We start from the raw sequence: 16,088 nt of genomic DNA, 5'->3' as shown, positions 1-16,088 counted from the left end.
AGTTTTGACCTTCTCATTCACTTCCCATCACCACTCCCTCCCAGATGCTTGAAGCTGTTAACTTTTTTTCAGTATTTTTCCCTTCTATATCAATATTCAGCTTCTTCTGATTCCCCCCATGTGCTGCCATTGCAACCATCTTTTCTGTACACAACTTCATCCCATGTGCCTTCAGTTTTGCATTATATTTCTGTAGCCATTCCTGAAGTTCTTGCTCAGGGTCTGCTTGTAATGCCACATTGTTGGCATACAGCATCTTTGCTGATCTGTCCCATCTGGCCTGTTTCTTAATGAAGTTCGTCACCAGTATGAACAGCAGTGATATGCATCAGGATACACACACAACCACTGGGAACTCCTCTTGTGAGGATGAACACTGCTCATGCTAGAGTCATTGGGTCCTTGTACATAGCCTGCACTAATTCTACCATTGTTTCTGGAACTTTGAACCACCACTGGACTGCCTAAATCATCTTTCCTGGGACCTTGTCATATGCTTTCGCCAGGTACAGGAATACTCGGTTGGGACGCAGTTGAGAAGAAGCTGGAGAGGAGGACAGTCTGCGTCATTGCAAACATCAGGTCTGTTGTGTTGTATCCTTATCTAAATCCAAACTTAGCCTCCAGTGTACTTTCTGTTACTCAGCATATTCATTTATCTATCACCTCTCCAGACTTTCATGTAATGTAACAGGACTGAGATACCACTGTACTGCCCAAAGGTGTGGATGTCGCCACTGTTCTTGTATACTGGCACTAGTATGCTTATTCTTCAGTCATTAGGGATATGCTTTTCTATGTATTCTACTATGAGTACCTCAGGAGCCATTTCTCCCCTGTCTCAACCAACATCTTGGTCATATCTGCTGTGACCTCATCTAAGCCTCCTCCTTTCCTTGGCTTCATTTTTCTTAGTGCTGTTTATTGTAGTCTGTTTGTGTCAGTTCAGCATCTGTAAAATTTTAATAATTTTGAAGCCGTTGGAAGTACTCCTATCTGCCTTTGATTGCCTGTGAACTACTGAACAGGTTGTTCCTGGCATCCCTTATGAAGTGTTCGACTGCCATTTCATATCTTTCTGTGTTTGCCTTGCAATCTGATAGTTTCTTTGTGCCACCTACTGAGTCACTTTCCAGAAGTTGGTAGGGTGTCTCTCATAGCTTGATGTTCTTCATGTTTCACTGTTGCAGTCATCACATTTGGGTTATCTGACTGCAGGTAGCCCTCAGCCGGCCTGAATACCAGAGTCTTTGGATTCCTGCATCGGATGCGGTCTCTTCTTCCATGACGTCAGGTCGTCAGGGGTATAAAACATGCAGCCAATGCCATTGCATCAGTGTTTCTTGCCGTGCAGTGTCCGAAGCAGAAGCAGTTCGCAAGTGCCGGTCGACCGACTCCTGAAATTTTTGTTTTTGAGTTTAAGATCCAAAGTCTTCAAAATAGACAAGTACCCCGTTGTGGATCCTTTTTCTTGCTCCAACCGATGTCAGTAAAAGTTAACAATTGTCTTACCTGTGGAAAGCAAACACCTCATAGAGATTCTTCTGATCAGGAATCTGATATTTCTTCTGATCAGGAATCTGATATTTCTTCTGATCAGGAATCTGATATTTCTGCTACTTCTGATTACCAGGATTTGCCCTTATCTACCTATGAGGATTCTGATGCAGAGGATTCCATTCCCTCTGCTTCCCCTCCAGAAGATTTTTCTTTCGGTGAAATCTTGCACACTCTTAGGGAGCATTTCCACTGGGGAAGCCAGGATTACTCTGACTCCAAAAAGAGACTTAGGGAGTTCTTACTCCTTCCTCAACACAGGCCTTTAGCTATCCCTCCTGTTCTGGAAATTGTAGAGGATGCTTTCTTGGAATCTAGCCTTTCCCTAGACACTTTACCTCCAGCTCCCAGAAAACCTGACAGGTATTACAGAGTACCTGACTCTCAAAAATTTTCTCTTCTAGAATCCTACGGCGGATCCAGAGACCATTTCCCTAGGACCAAAAGGCATTAAGGCTACAGCTGCCAAAAATCCTACCCCTTCTGATAGAGATTCTAGTGCTTTAGACAGATGGGGTAAGAAGGTATACACTTCTGCTGCTTTGGCCATTAGGGCTTTAAATTGCCAGTTTCATATGTTAAAGTATCAGCAGCATATTATGGGACTAGTTAAACAGAAAATGATGTTGATTCCTGACTGTGCTGAACACAAAGAATTACAGAATTTAATGCATTCTGCAGAACAAGTTGGTAAAGCAAAGTGGTTTTGACGCTTTAGAAGCATCTTGCAGGGCTGCTGTCACTGGGTCTGTACTTAGAAGGCATGCTTGGCTTAAGGAGAAAAACTTGCCAGATCATGTTAAAGCTAATTTACTGGATGCTCCCTTAAACCAAGACCGCCTTTTTGGCAACAAAGCAGAAGTCCTCAAAGGATGAAGGAAAAAGCTAAATCTATGCAAACTGTTAAAGATTTCCTACAAGTACAACATCCCATATTTAGTAATCATTGGCCTTCAAAGAACCGGTCCTTTCCAATCTCTTCCAGGCCTTCTCAGGCCAAACCCAGGAACAGCAGACCACCTAGGTTTCAGTTTCAGGCTGTGCACAGACCTAAGCAGTGGGGGGCTCCCACTTCCAAAGCAGGGAGTAGTAAGCCACCACCCTACAGAAAAATGGCACAATGACTTAACCCTTCCAAGCCCTGCTCAACTGCCTGCTCCCTTAGGAGGAAAACTCGCCCTGCATGCAAAAAAACTGGGAACTCATTACCCAGGACAAATGGATTTTGAACATAGTTTACCAAGGCTACAGATTCCACTTCCACACACTACCAACCCCAAATGGTTGGCCAGACCTAACCCCAAATCAGTGGGAGAGGCCCAAAAGCAGGTTCTCTCTCTTCTGAGTATCAGGGCTATTCAACCTGTCACAGCAGAACAAAGGGGACAAGGTTTTTATTCAAGACTTTTCCTGGTACCCAGAAAAGACAGCTCCTGCTGTCCTATCCTGGACCTCTCTATTCTAAACACCTTTCTGGTAATTCTAAAATTCAAAATGGTAACACTTCAACAGCTTCTTCCTATGCTAGGCAAAGATGCCTGGCTGGCAATCTTAGACTTAAAGGAAGCTTACCTGCACATCCCAATAAGGGAATCTTGCAGGAAATACCTATGCTTCAAGGCAGGCTCCATGCACTGTCAGTTCTCTGCACTTCCCTTTGGCTTATCTACTGTGCCCAGGGTATTCACAAAGTGTCTAGCTCCAGCCATTGCATTTTGCAGGCAGAGAAATATTCAAATATACCCATACTTGGACGATTGTCTGATTCAGGCAGAAAGCCAGGACTTGCTATTACAACATCTGGCATTCGTAAAGAAACTTCTAACTTCACTGGGGTACACCATAAATGAAAATAAATCTCACCTAGTACCCTTCCAACAGATTGTATTCCTGGAAGCAAGCTTGAACACAACTTCCCAGATGGCTTTCCTCACTCCGGAGAAACAAGTTTATTTGACAACCTACTTCAAACTATTGGCCACAAAACCCCAGCCATCTGCAAGGAAAATTCTGCAAGCCCTGGGGTTCATGGCCTCTTGCATTCTACTAATTCCATATGCAAGACTGCATATGAGGAAACTACAATGGTATCTAAAAAGCCTATGGTGTCAACATTCTCAGGACCTGGAATCAATGATTCCTGTCATTCCTTGTATAAAGACAGAGTTCCTTTGGTGGGCAGAGGCCTGCTGCCACAACAAGGGGCTCCCTTTCACTCTACCCCCTGCCGCCCAAACCCTAACAACAGACGCATCAGACTATGCATGGGGGGCTCACTTGGCAAGGTAGTGCATTCAGGGCAAATGGAACCAGAGACAGATGCACCTGCATATCAGTCAAAAAGAACTGTTAGCTGTACAGAATTCCCTGACAGCCTTCAAAGACAGCATTCTTCCAGGGTGACTGTTGGTAAAGACAGACAACACCACAGTTGTGTGGTACATAAACAAGCAGGGGGGAGCCCACTTGTACCCTCTCTGCAGACTAGCCAATGCTCTGTGGAACACAGCCTTGAGCTACCAAGTGCACCTACAAGCTCAATTCCTGCCAGGCAAGCTAAATTCACTGGCAGACGACTTAAGCAGAAATCTCATGGACCCACACGAATGAAAACTAGAACCACAAATATTCAACATCTTGAGTTAGACCTGTTTGCCTCCCCTCAGAACTACCAATTGGGCAGATTCTGCACAAGGACTCCCCACAGTCGAGCTTGGAAAGTGGATGCTCTGTCCTTTACCTGGGAAAGCCTTTCTGTTTATGCTTTTTCCCCTCTGGCTCTCCTCTCGAAGGTTCTGCTATAGATCAAACAGGACAAGCCAAGGACAATACTGGTTGCACCAGACTGGCCATGCCAGCACTGGTACCCCCGCTTGCGCAGTATGACACTGCTGGAACCATGGCACCTGCCTCCGACCCCTTCCCTGCTGTCCTAGCAGGTGGGCCAGATTCTGCACCCTCAGCTTCAAACCCTGAACCTTGCAGCCTGGCTAATTCCTTCAGCTCTCCAATAGCATCCTTCAGTAAGCAGGTGTTAGATGTCATTGTGGAGGCAAGGAGGCCTAGTACTAGAAAATCCTATGCTGAAAAGTGGAAAATATACTGTTCCTTTAGCCAGACTCAGGAGATGGGCACAACGGTGCTCAGCTTACCTCATATTCTTCAGTACTTAACACAAATGCTCTACAAAGGCCTATCCTTCTCGTCAATTAAAATTCATGCCTGTGCCATTTCAGCACATTATAATACTGAGCCACCCCTCTTCTCTCACCCCCTGCTAAAACAATTCCTTAGAAGGGCCAAAAATTTAAGACCCCCTAGGAGAGCCCCCACTCCAGCCTGGGACCTTAACTTTGTATTGGAAAAGCTCACCCCCCCCTCCCCTTGCTGCAAGAAAAACAGCCTTCCTTCTAGCAATCACTTCAGCAAGAAGAGTGTCTGAATTACAGGCCCTCATAGCAGTGGAACCCTTCATTATCTTCCATGCAGACAGGGTTTTCCTCAAGACCAATCCTTCCTTTATGCCCAAGGTGGTGTCTAGTGTGGCCCTAAATCAGTCCATTCATTTGTCTACTTTTTTCCCTAATCCACAAAACAAAGGGGAACGAATACTGCACTCTCTGGACATGCACAGACAACTTAGATTTTACTTGGACAGGACTAAGCTTCTCAGAAAATCTGAACAGCTGCTAGTTGGCTTTGCTGCAGGGGCAGAGGAGAAGGTCATTTCAAAGCAAACCATTTCCAGATGGATAGCCCATTGCATTCATTTCTTCTACAAGCACCATGGAAAACCTACCCCACAGGGGATAAGATCACATTCCACCAGGGCTGCATCTACCTCTGCAGCCTTTCTCAGAGGAGTCCCTACCAGGGACAACCTAGAAGTTACTACCTGGAGCTCTGTACATACTTTCACCAAGCATTACCACATGCCTACTTTTTTCTAAATCCAGAGCTGGTTTTGCCACTGCAGTCTTGCAGGGCTTAATAGCTGGCCCTAATGCTCCTTAACTTCCTCAGATTTGGGAATCAACCCAAATGTGATAACTGCAACAGTGAAACACGAAGAACATAGTACAGCTGTGTACACTTGACCATAAATGTAGATTTTAGAGTGTATTCACTGTTGCAGTCCTGGTTACCCTCCCTCCAGCCCCCTGACTTCTCTTGGCTTTACCTTTCCTTCTTGTTTGATATATTTAAGTTTTTCTGGTCGATTTGCTTTTTGATGGAGGTATACCATAACATATAATTGCTTCCCATTGTGGGGGCACCTGACATCTGGGGCAAAAAAACTGATGTAATGGCATCGGCTGCATGTTTTATACCCCTGATGACCTGACATCATGGAAGAAGAGACTGCATCCGACATAGGAATCCAAAGACTGTGGTATTCAGGCCGGCTGAGGGCTACCTGCAGGCAGATAACCCAAATGTGATGACTGCAACAGTGAATAAACTCGAACATCTACATTTATGGTAAGTGTACACAACTGTACTTTCTTTGCTATTGCAGCTCCTCTTTTAGCCTGTTAGGCAACCAGTATTCCTTTTTAGCTTGGTCTGTCTTTTCTATCTCCCCCTTTTTCCTGCTCTCCTTTCTTATGATGACTTCCTGTACTTCTGCACTCCACCACTAGCTTTCCTTGTGTACCTTGCTTCCAAATACATATCTGCCACATAACAGTTCTATAGTCCTCACTCATGCTCTTTTTAGGTGCTGCCATTCTTCAACTCAACTTATTTCTTCTTTTTCCTGAGGTGCTAGAGCGCTGTGTAATTCTTTGAACTCTTGTGCTTTCTCTCTAGTCAACTTTTAGGTCTTCTGCCTTATCTGTGTTGATCTTAGCCTTTTCTGACCACTGCTTGCAGATGATTGTGACAGCCAGTGGTTTATGCTGTGATCCAACTGTTTCACTGAGGATGACTTTGCAATTGATGTACCCCAATGCTTGTGCCTTACTAGGGGGACATCTACCTGAGTTGCATGTTGGCCATTCTTGTATCTGATCTTGTGACTGTCTGTCTTCCTGAACTATGTGTTGGCCGCCATTTGCCAGAGAGAAGTCTAGAATGGCATTCCCTTTATTCCTGTTGCCCCAGCAATGCAGACCCAAGCAGTTTTCATATTCTGCTGTATCCATCCCGGTATGTGCATTCAGGTCACCCATTGTCAACACCAACTCATGTTGTCCTGCTTTATCTAGTAGGTTCTGCAACTGCTTTCTGAATGCTCTTATTTCTCACTGTCTCAAACCTAATGTGGGGCATAGACTGATATTATGAATATTGCCCTGTTGTTACACTGCTGTCTGATTGCCATGAATCCGTCATTTATTCTCATGACATCCCTCACTGACTCCTCAAGCCTGCCTTTCACCACAATTCCAGCACCAATTCTAGTCTCTCTAAGTTCTCCTCCTCCTGAATAGTAGACTCTGGATCCTAAGGCAAGTGGTGGCTGCATTGCCGTCTGTCTTGTTTCCTGGATACATAGGAAGGCCAGCCTCTTCTATGCCATCGTTATCCATTTACAAGCTGCATCCTGTCAGTAAACCTGTACTGAGGGTAGCTGTCCTAGGTTCTTGTTTGACAGATTGATTTGTTTTACATCCAGCTTTTGCTCAACAGGGCTGTCCCAGGTAACCCAAGCTGGGGAACTGGACAGTGGCCAGCCAGTAGCTTATTGAACTAGTGCTGTTGGGCTTTATGGTGGGCGCAAACTGGCCAATAGAGGCACATACACTCATCGTTAGCATGGCTCTATGGTGTAGGTCGTGGTAGTGTAACCAGTGTTATGTAAATGAAAAAGGCGCTGGCCGTATTCAAAGAGGGTGATAAATGTTGCCTGCTGCACCACACATTATGGATTTTATGTGGGCAAGATGAAACAGTTTCTAGGCAAGGATTTATGAGCATGTATATAATAATAGAAAGGGAACTTGAAAAGTGCTCTGAGCAAACATGTTTTATATTAAGGTGGTCTTAAAAAAAATTGATGTCCTTAGTGTTTCACTGTTGCAGTCATCACATTAGGGTTATCTGCTTGCAGTAGCCTTCAGTCGGCCTGATTATCAAAGTCTTGGGTCCTGCGTTGGTTGCTGTCTCATCTTCTGTGACGTCAGGTAGTTAGGGGTATAAAGCATGCAGCCGACACAATTACATCAGTCTTTCTTGCCCTGCGGTGCCCGAAGCAGAAGTAGTTTGCAAGTGCCGGTCGGCCGACTCCTGCAATTTTCGTTTTCGAGTTTCAAAACCGAAGTCTTCAACTAAAGCTAAGTACCCCATTAGGGAAACTTTTTCTTGCTCTAAACTGATGTCAGTAAAGGTCAATAATTGTATTTCTTCTGGAAAACAAATACCTCACAAAGATTTTCATTCGTACTGTATTCCTTGCCTAGGCCCTGACCATGATGTACCTGTCGCTGTCAGTTTTGTGCCTTATTTAAGCAACAAACTATTCGTCGTTGGTATATTTGCACTTCTAAATGTTTTGGTACTTGGTTCAATTATCCAGATATGTCCGGTAAGCCATCCGACTACCGACATTCTGAAAAAAATGCAAAGATAAAGACAGAGACAGGCCTCCTAGGTCCAAAGCTGCTGCTGATGCTTCTCCTAAGCCAGTCGCCAGTTCGCCGGTACTCAGGTGCTTTCCCAGCCCCTGATACCTGCTACTTCAGATTCGCAGGCCTGTACTGAGACCCATTCGGAGTCCGGTATGCTGCGAGATGCTCCAACTGTGGAACCTGCAGATGTCTCTACCTTGGATGGGTCCAGAGCCACTGTGCAGGCACCGGCTTCTGAGGATGTATTCAGGCCTACTGACTTGAATATTAAACCGATGCCATCTTCTCTTCAAGGCTTAATACTCGAACCATGTCTAGAAAACCGACGCCCAGGCAAGCAAAGTTCTTCATTAGCACTCTTTAAGAAAAATCTTGATGAGCGGATGAGAAATAGGAAATACACCCCGAGGATCACTTCTGTGTCTCTGCTCGACAGTGGCACAGGAAAATAACTTTCTTGGGTGGTGTAAGCCAGGGAACCTTGTTGGCTAGGCTTATGTAGGCCCTTGGGCCGATAGCCTAGTACCTACCTATGAACCTATGGTCAGGCCTCTATGCCTAAAAAAACAAGTAGTCAACCTTCCCCCTCTAAGAGACCTAGGACTGAATTTGCTTATGATACTTCTGACCAGGATTCTGAAATTTCTGTTTCCACTGATGACCAGGATTTACCCTTATCTAGCTATGAGGATTCTGATGCAGAGGACTCTATTCCCTCTGCTCCCCCCACCCCCCAGATAATTTCTCTTTTGGTGAAACCCTGCATACTCTTAGGGAGCACTTTCGCTGGGAAAGCCAGGATTGCTCTAATTCTAAAAAGAGGCTTTGGGATTTCTTACTCCTGCCCCAATACAGGCCTTTAGCTATCCCTCCTGTACTAGGCATTGTTGATGATGCCTTTTCGGAATCTAGCTTGGCCCCTGACTCCTTACCTCCTGCTCCCAGAAAACCTGATGGATAGTACAGGGTTCCTGACTCTCACCAGTTCCTTTTTAAAAATCCTACTGCGGATCCTGAGATGATTTCACAGGGACCAGACCTTTTGGGACTTTTGGAGGCTATTAACCAGAAATTAGCGGAGCATTCAAAGCAAATTCAGTGTTTGGTAGAAGGCCAGCATAAAGTAAATGGGGACAATAAGGATGGACAAGGTACAGCGGGGAAGCATACCTTTGTTTCTAACGTTTTTACAGGACGTGGTTCTCCTGAGATGAACACTGGAGTGAGGGCTGCGAATCCACTTACTTCTGGTAACCTTGGTGGTAATACTACCTCTGGCTTTGATGCTGACAAGTGGAAGGTCAGTGATTTTAATTTCCAGCGTGGAGGGAGTGTTGTGAATGTAGACAGAAATACCTTCAAGCCATTGGCACAGCGCCTAAAAGACTTTGAAAGAAAGTTATTTTTGATGAAAAAATTGCAAATTGAAAATGGGTACTTGCAAAAGAACATTGACTGTGGTATAGTACCCAAGGGTTTAAGGGCCTGGAAGTATCCCAATGGTATTGGGGCTAAAAGGGATATGCTCGAAGAAGTACACAAACTTTATGATAAAATGGGGCTTAAGCTTCTCAATATTATCATCAAATACAATGACCAGCAAATTGCATCCTTACTGAGTGAGTTGGAAGCAGAAAATGAGGCAATTACTACTGATTTAAATTTTGAACACTATTTAGCTAATTATAACAACTTGCTGTTTGATGTGAATGCTCAGTGTGAATCTATACACGATAGGAAGGCAAAAAAGATCGAAAGAGACACTCTTGAGTACAGGCGTAATCAAGCTTATCCCATGTCTGAGGGTAATTGCTATGGTAGAGTCCCTTTAAATAAGAAGGCTTTTAACAGTGAACCGGAAATGACATCAGTGGAAGAGGTATCTAATGTGGAGCCTGGGCGAGAGGAATTCCCTTTAGACGTGGAGCCCAGAAGGTCGGAGAGGATAAGGGGTCAGAATCACCGATTGGAACCCAATCAAATCAACGACTTTGTCAGGCAAGGGGCAAAGCCAAAGACAAGAAGCTTCAGCAATGTGAACAGCGGTGGCAATCAGGGTCGGTGGAGGAGGTGAAGCCTGTCCATGGCTTTAAGAATCCAGGTGAGCATCAATATTTAAGGCTTTCTCTGGCTCCTTCCAACCCCCGCTTTTGTACGCTTTATCAGGAACATTTTGATATTGGTCCTAACAGCTATGCTGCGTCTACTCCTGTGAAGCGGCAGCTGTTAACTAATTCGGTTCAAGCAAGTAGTTTCAGTAGTTCTTTTAGAGATAGCACGCTGTCTGTTTTCAACGTTGGTGCGTTTAACATTCAGAATGTGAATGCAGAGGCTTGTACAGCATCTGGTTGTTTACCATTTGACGTTAATGACAATTTTGACAATTTTGGCTTTAATACGGGTCTCGTCTCAAAGGGCGCGCATTTGGAAACCGATGAGCTGGGCTTACAGGATAGTGACAATTCTCCTGTTTTGCATCAAGTCAGAAATCTTTTTGAACTAAATGGCGAATGTGATGTTAATGTGTCCTGTGCTTCTCTATTTTCTGAACGAACATTTATTAATTCAAGTTTTGGAAATAATGTGGCTCTTGCATTTGAGCGAAATGGTGTTAGTGTTGAATTGTGTAATCTTGATAACATGCCACTGCTTTCTCATGTTAGTTTGTGTGAGTCTACTTTCGCTGGTATTTATGATATGGAGTTAAACAATTTTTCAGTAATGTGTAGTAACACACATGCATTGGAACGAAACAAACCCATATCAACATATGGTAACAATTTTGAGGGGTTTTGTTTTATTTCTAATGCTTCAACTTCAGATTTGTTTTCTAATTTTGTGTGGGCTTCAGGTGATGCATTTAATATAGATAATACATTTAATACGCAATTAGACATGCGTTTACACCCTGATGTTACAACTGTAGTAAGTGAGGAGGGTGTACGTCTTGTTGGAGCTGATTTCCCACCAGTACCACAAACTTTGTCAACAGTCAATGGGGCGATTGTAAGTGATTTCAGTTTAAAACAACCACTTGAATTTAATTTTGAAGGGTCTGTGACCGATATTGTTAATAATGGGGAAGCTGAGCTGGGTTCTTTATTAGAACTCAGTTTGCATCCTTTGGCCCCTTTTTTTAGTCAGGTGTTAACACAGTCAGCTACAAATGATGGAGTGCAGACGGTTGGTGTGATGGGTTCTATTACACAGTCTTTTAGTTGTGCACATCACACCTTTACAGATGACTATAACATTGAGGCATTAATTCAAATAGGTGATGATGAACCCCAAGTGGTGTGTAATTATGGGCTCAGTAATCCCACAATAGTAGTTAACACCTACAATGATTTTAGAATCTATAATTATTCTAGTAGAGTCATCAACGAGCGGCATGTTGAACTACTAGCTAAGGGGTTAACTTTCGTCCCACTAGCTAGGGGTATTTTGAGTGATTCTTTAGTGGATTTGAAAATGTTAGTGAGGAAAATGAATTTGAAAATGTTATTCGATGGTACTAACTATAGTAACGCAACCTCTATGTTAAGGAAACCAAGCAAGTATATGCCTCCTAGCAGTGGTGTGATCAACACGTATGACAGGGTTTGTGAGTTTGAAATCAGGGAACATTTTTCCCAGTTTAGATATGCACACAATAAGCAGATTTATGACAAAATGGACAATTTAACTTGTGATGAGCGCATTTTACTTATGGAATTGGTAAATGATGGAACCATTAGGTTTATGAAACCGGATAAGGGTAATGGCTTAGTAATTACTGATCGGATTGATTATGTAAATAATGTGATGGCATTGTTGGCTACAGACACTTATGAAGAAGTAAGCCTTAATCAGCTTAATATAGCCTATAGTAAAGTTAATCTGCTTATTGAAGATTTATTATGGCAGGGGCACATAAATGAAGTGGAGTATAGTTATTTGCGTAACGATTACCCCTTAGTCAGTGGGATTTTTGGAATACCGAAAATACATAAAGGGTTAAACAACTTAGCCTTTAGACCAATTGTCGATGGAAAGCGTAGCAAAACTTGCTTTATAAGCAAATTTTTGGATTGTGAACTACAAAAAGGCTTAAAGAAATTTGATTACATTTCTAAAGATTCTTGGTCGTTTTTGGAAAAATTAAAGCGTGTTAGGACTAGTAAAGACACCGTAATGATCACAGTTGATGTTAATTTGTTTTCGGTTATTCCTACCACAACAGGGCTAGAATGGTTGGAACGTCAATTGTTCAAAACAGGATTGTATGATCAGGACAGAATCAACTTGTTGGTTAGTTTGATGGAGGTCGTCCTCAATAACAATTTTATTCAATTTGAAGGTTGTTATTACAAGCAAACAACTGGTGTTGCTATGGGGGCGGCCTGTGCCCCAGTATACGCCAATTATGTCATGGCATACTGGGAGCAAGAATTTCTATTCACCAGCCGATTTATGTCACATATTAGTTTTTACACTCGCTTCTTGGATGACCTGTTCATAATTTGGGAAGGTGGACTTGATGAAGTTAAGGCTCTTATTGAGTATGTTAACAATTCAGTGGAATTTTTGCATTTCACTTATAATATGAGTAAAGTTGAAATTGATTATTTGGACGTCCATTTGACCATTCGCCCTGTTGATTTTGGTTTAATTTCCACTATTTATAGGAAGGCCACGTTTTCAAACTCTTATTTAAGTTATTCTACTTGGCACCCTGACCATCAAAAGAAAGCAATCGTTAAAGGACAGATGGTCAGGGCGGCAAGAATGACTAGTTTGGATTCTGACTTTAAGGAAATTGAATTTATTAAATTGATGTTCATTAGGCGAGGGTATCCGTCAGCTTTATGTACGTGTATTGCTGAAGAGATTATATCAGAGAGGTCAACTGGTTTTTATTGGGCACTATTACATGGTAAATCCGATTCTGGGCCTGAACCTTTGGTTGAAAATGTCAACGACGGAGTTAGTGTAGGCACCAACACAACTGAGTCTGAGAGAGGTGGTAGATGCACACGGGGTAATAAATGTGAACGGCTTTTTTTCATCACCACTTATTCCTTTGATGCCCCTTATATTTCTGAAATAGTTAAAAGTAATTGGAAGTTTTTGAATTTAGATAAACTAGTTAGTGACAAATTGGGGCCTCCACCTAAATGTGTCTTTAGGAAAGGTCGTTCACTCAAACAATTATTGGAAAGGGATTATGTGCCCCAACTTGCTACCAACAGGAGTAGGGGCACTTTTAAATGTGGTAGATGTGGTATTTGTCACTTGATCAATCCCACTGGTCCTAAGTTCAAAGTGGCTGGGAATACCATTAGGTCCAGCGCCCATTTCGACTGTTATAGCAAGTGTGTGGTTTATGTGGCCTTATGTCAACAGTGCCCGGCTTTTTATATCGGGAAGACTAGTAGGACTTTCAGGGACCGCGTCATGGAGCATCAGTCAGATATTAGATTGAAGAAAAAGACAAATGCCTTATTTAGGCATATTGATTCTAATGCTGGTCATCTCTTTAAATACAGTGTCATACAGCAAATACTGGTTGGTAATCAGGGTAACAAGCTTGAAGTGTATTTAGACATTTGTGAGATGAAATGGCAGTTGGAATTGAATGCTTTAGTCTTTCCAGGCATTAATGACTGCATTAGCATCTAGCCTGTTTTGAGACTAAGGAATATTTTGGGTTAGTTTTAATTTTGATTGTCATGTATCTTTTTTTCTTTCTTTTTATTTAAATCAAAATAATACATACATATTTAAGAGTACACATAATTTTTTGGTTTTATGATTATTGTGTATTTATTTGAACCTATTTGGTTGTATTTATTATGGTTTGTGTATTTTTACTCACATTGTCACTGTTGCTTTTATTTTGAAAGCTGGTCTTCTGTATTAATTGATCTATGATGTCATCATCATGTGTTTTATATAAAAGGTGTGTGATTTTTATCTTTTGTTTTCTGAAGAAGTCTAATAAAGACGAAACCTAAGTCAATTCGGTGTGTGCTTTGTTCCAAGTTGGTTGCCTCCTGTGAGTCTCATTGCTGGTCTTTGTTTGTTCTGGGATGATTTCACAGGGACCCAAGGGCATTAAGGCTACTACTGCCAAAAATCCTCCCCCCTCTGATAGAGACTCCAGGGCGCTGGATAGATGGGGTAAGAAGGTATACACTTCTGCAACTTTGGCCATTAAGGACTTAAACTGCCAGTTTCATATGTTAAAGTATCAGCAGCATATTATTGGATTGCTTAAACAGAAAATTATGTTGATTCCTGACTGTGCTGAAAATATTATTTACAGGATTTAATGCATTCTGCTGAACAGGTTGGAAAGCATACTTTGCAATGTGGTTTTGATTCACTAGAGGTATCTTGCAGGGCTGCTGTCACTGGGTCTTTGCTTAGAAGGCATGCTTGTCTTAAGGAGCAATCTTTGCCAGATCATGTTAAAGCTAAATTGCTGGATGCTTCCATAAGTCAGGACCGCCTGTTTGGCAAGAAAGCAGAAGTTGTTCTTAAAAAGATGGAGGAAAAAACTAAATCTATGCAAACTGTTAAAGATTTCGTACAAGTACAGACTCCAGGATTTAGTAGGCATTGGCCCTGTAAGAATTGGTCTTTTCCTGCCTCTTCCAGGCCTTCTCAGTCCAAACCCAGAACCAGCAGAACACCCAGGCTTCAGTCCCGGGGTACGCACAGGACTAAGCAGTGGAGGGCTACCACTTCCAAATCGGGGAGTAGTAAGACCCCCCCCCCCCCCATGGTAAACTGTCTCAATAACTTAACTTTAAAACTTCCAAGCACTTCTCAACTGACTGCTCCTTTAGGGGGAAAGATTGCTCTGCAGGCAAAAAACTGGGAACTCATTACCCAGGACAAATGGGTTTTAAATATAGTTTCCCAAGGATACAGATTTCACTTCCACCCATTACCAACCCCAAACGGTTGTCCAGATCTACCCCCAAATCAGTGGGCAGAGGCTCAAAAGCAAGTACACTCTCTCTTAAGCATAAAGGCTATTCAAGCTGTACCAGAAGTGGAAAAGGGACAAGGTTTCTACTCAAGACGTTTCCTGGTACCCAGAAAAGACAGCTCATGGCATTCTATCCTGGACCTTTCTATCTTAAACACCTTTTTGGTGATTCCAAAATTCAAGATGCTAACTCTTCACCAGTTACTTCCTATGCTAGGCAAAGATGCCAGGTTGGCAACACTAGATTTAAAGAAAGCCTACCTGCACATCCCAATCAGGGAATCTTGCAGAGGATACCTAAGCTTCAAAGCACGCTACATGCACTATCAATTCTCTGTACTGCCCTTTGTGAATACCCTGGGCACAGTAGATAAGCCAAAGTGCCTAGCTCCAGTCATTGCATTTTGCAGGCAAAGAAATATTCAAATATACCCATACCTGGATGATTGTCTAATTCAGGCAGAAAGCCGGGACATACTTTTGAATCATCTGGCATTTGTACAAAAGGTGCTAACTTGTCTGGTGTACACCATAAACTAAATGAAATCACATCTGGTACCCTGTCAACAAATTATATTCCTGGGAGCAAGCTTGAGCACAACTTCCCAGATGGCTTTCCTCACACCAGAGAAGCAAATTCATTTCACAACTTGCTTCAAACTAATAGCCACAAAAACCCTGCTATTTGCAAGGCAAATGCTGCAAGCCTTGCCTTGGGGTTCATGGCCTCCTGCATTCTACTAATTCCATATGCAAGACTGCATATCTGGAAACTACAATGTTATCTAAAAAGCCTATGGTTCCAACATTCTCAGTATATAGAAGCAATGATTCCTATCATACCTTGCGTATGGTTAGAGTTCCTTTGGTGGGCAGAGGCCTGCCACCAAAACAAGGGACTACCATTCACTCTACCCCTGCTGCCCAAACCCTAACAATAGACGCATCAGACTGTGCATGGGAGGGCTCACCTAGCAGGG

Source organism: Protopterus annectens, chromosome 10.part0, assembly GCF_019279795.1.
Source record: "Protopterus annectens isolate FY-2018-M chromosome 10.part0, PAN1.0, whole genome shotgun sequence".
Lineage (NCBI taxonomy): Eukaryota > Metazoa > Chordata > Ceratodontiformes > Protopteridae > Protopterus > Protopterus annectens.
Note: the sequence above shows the minus strand (reverse complement) of the source record.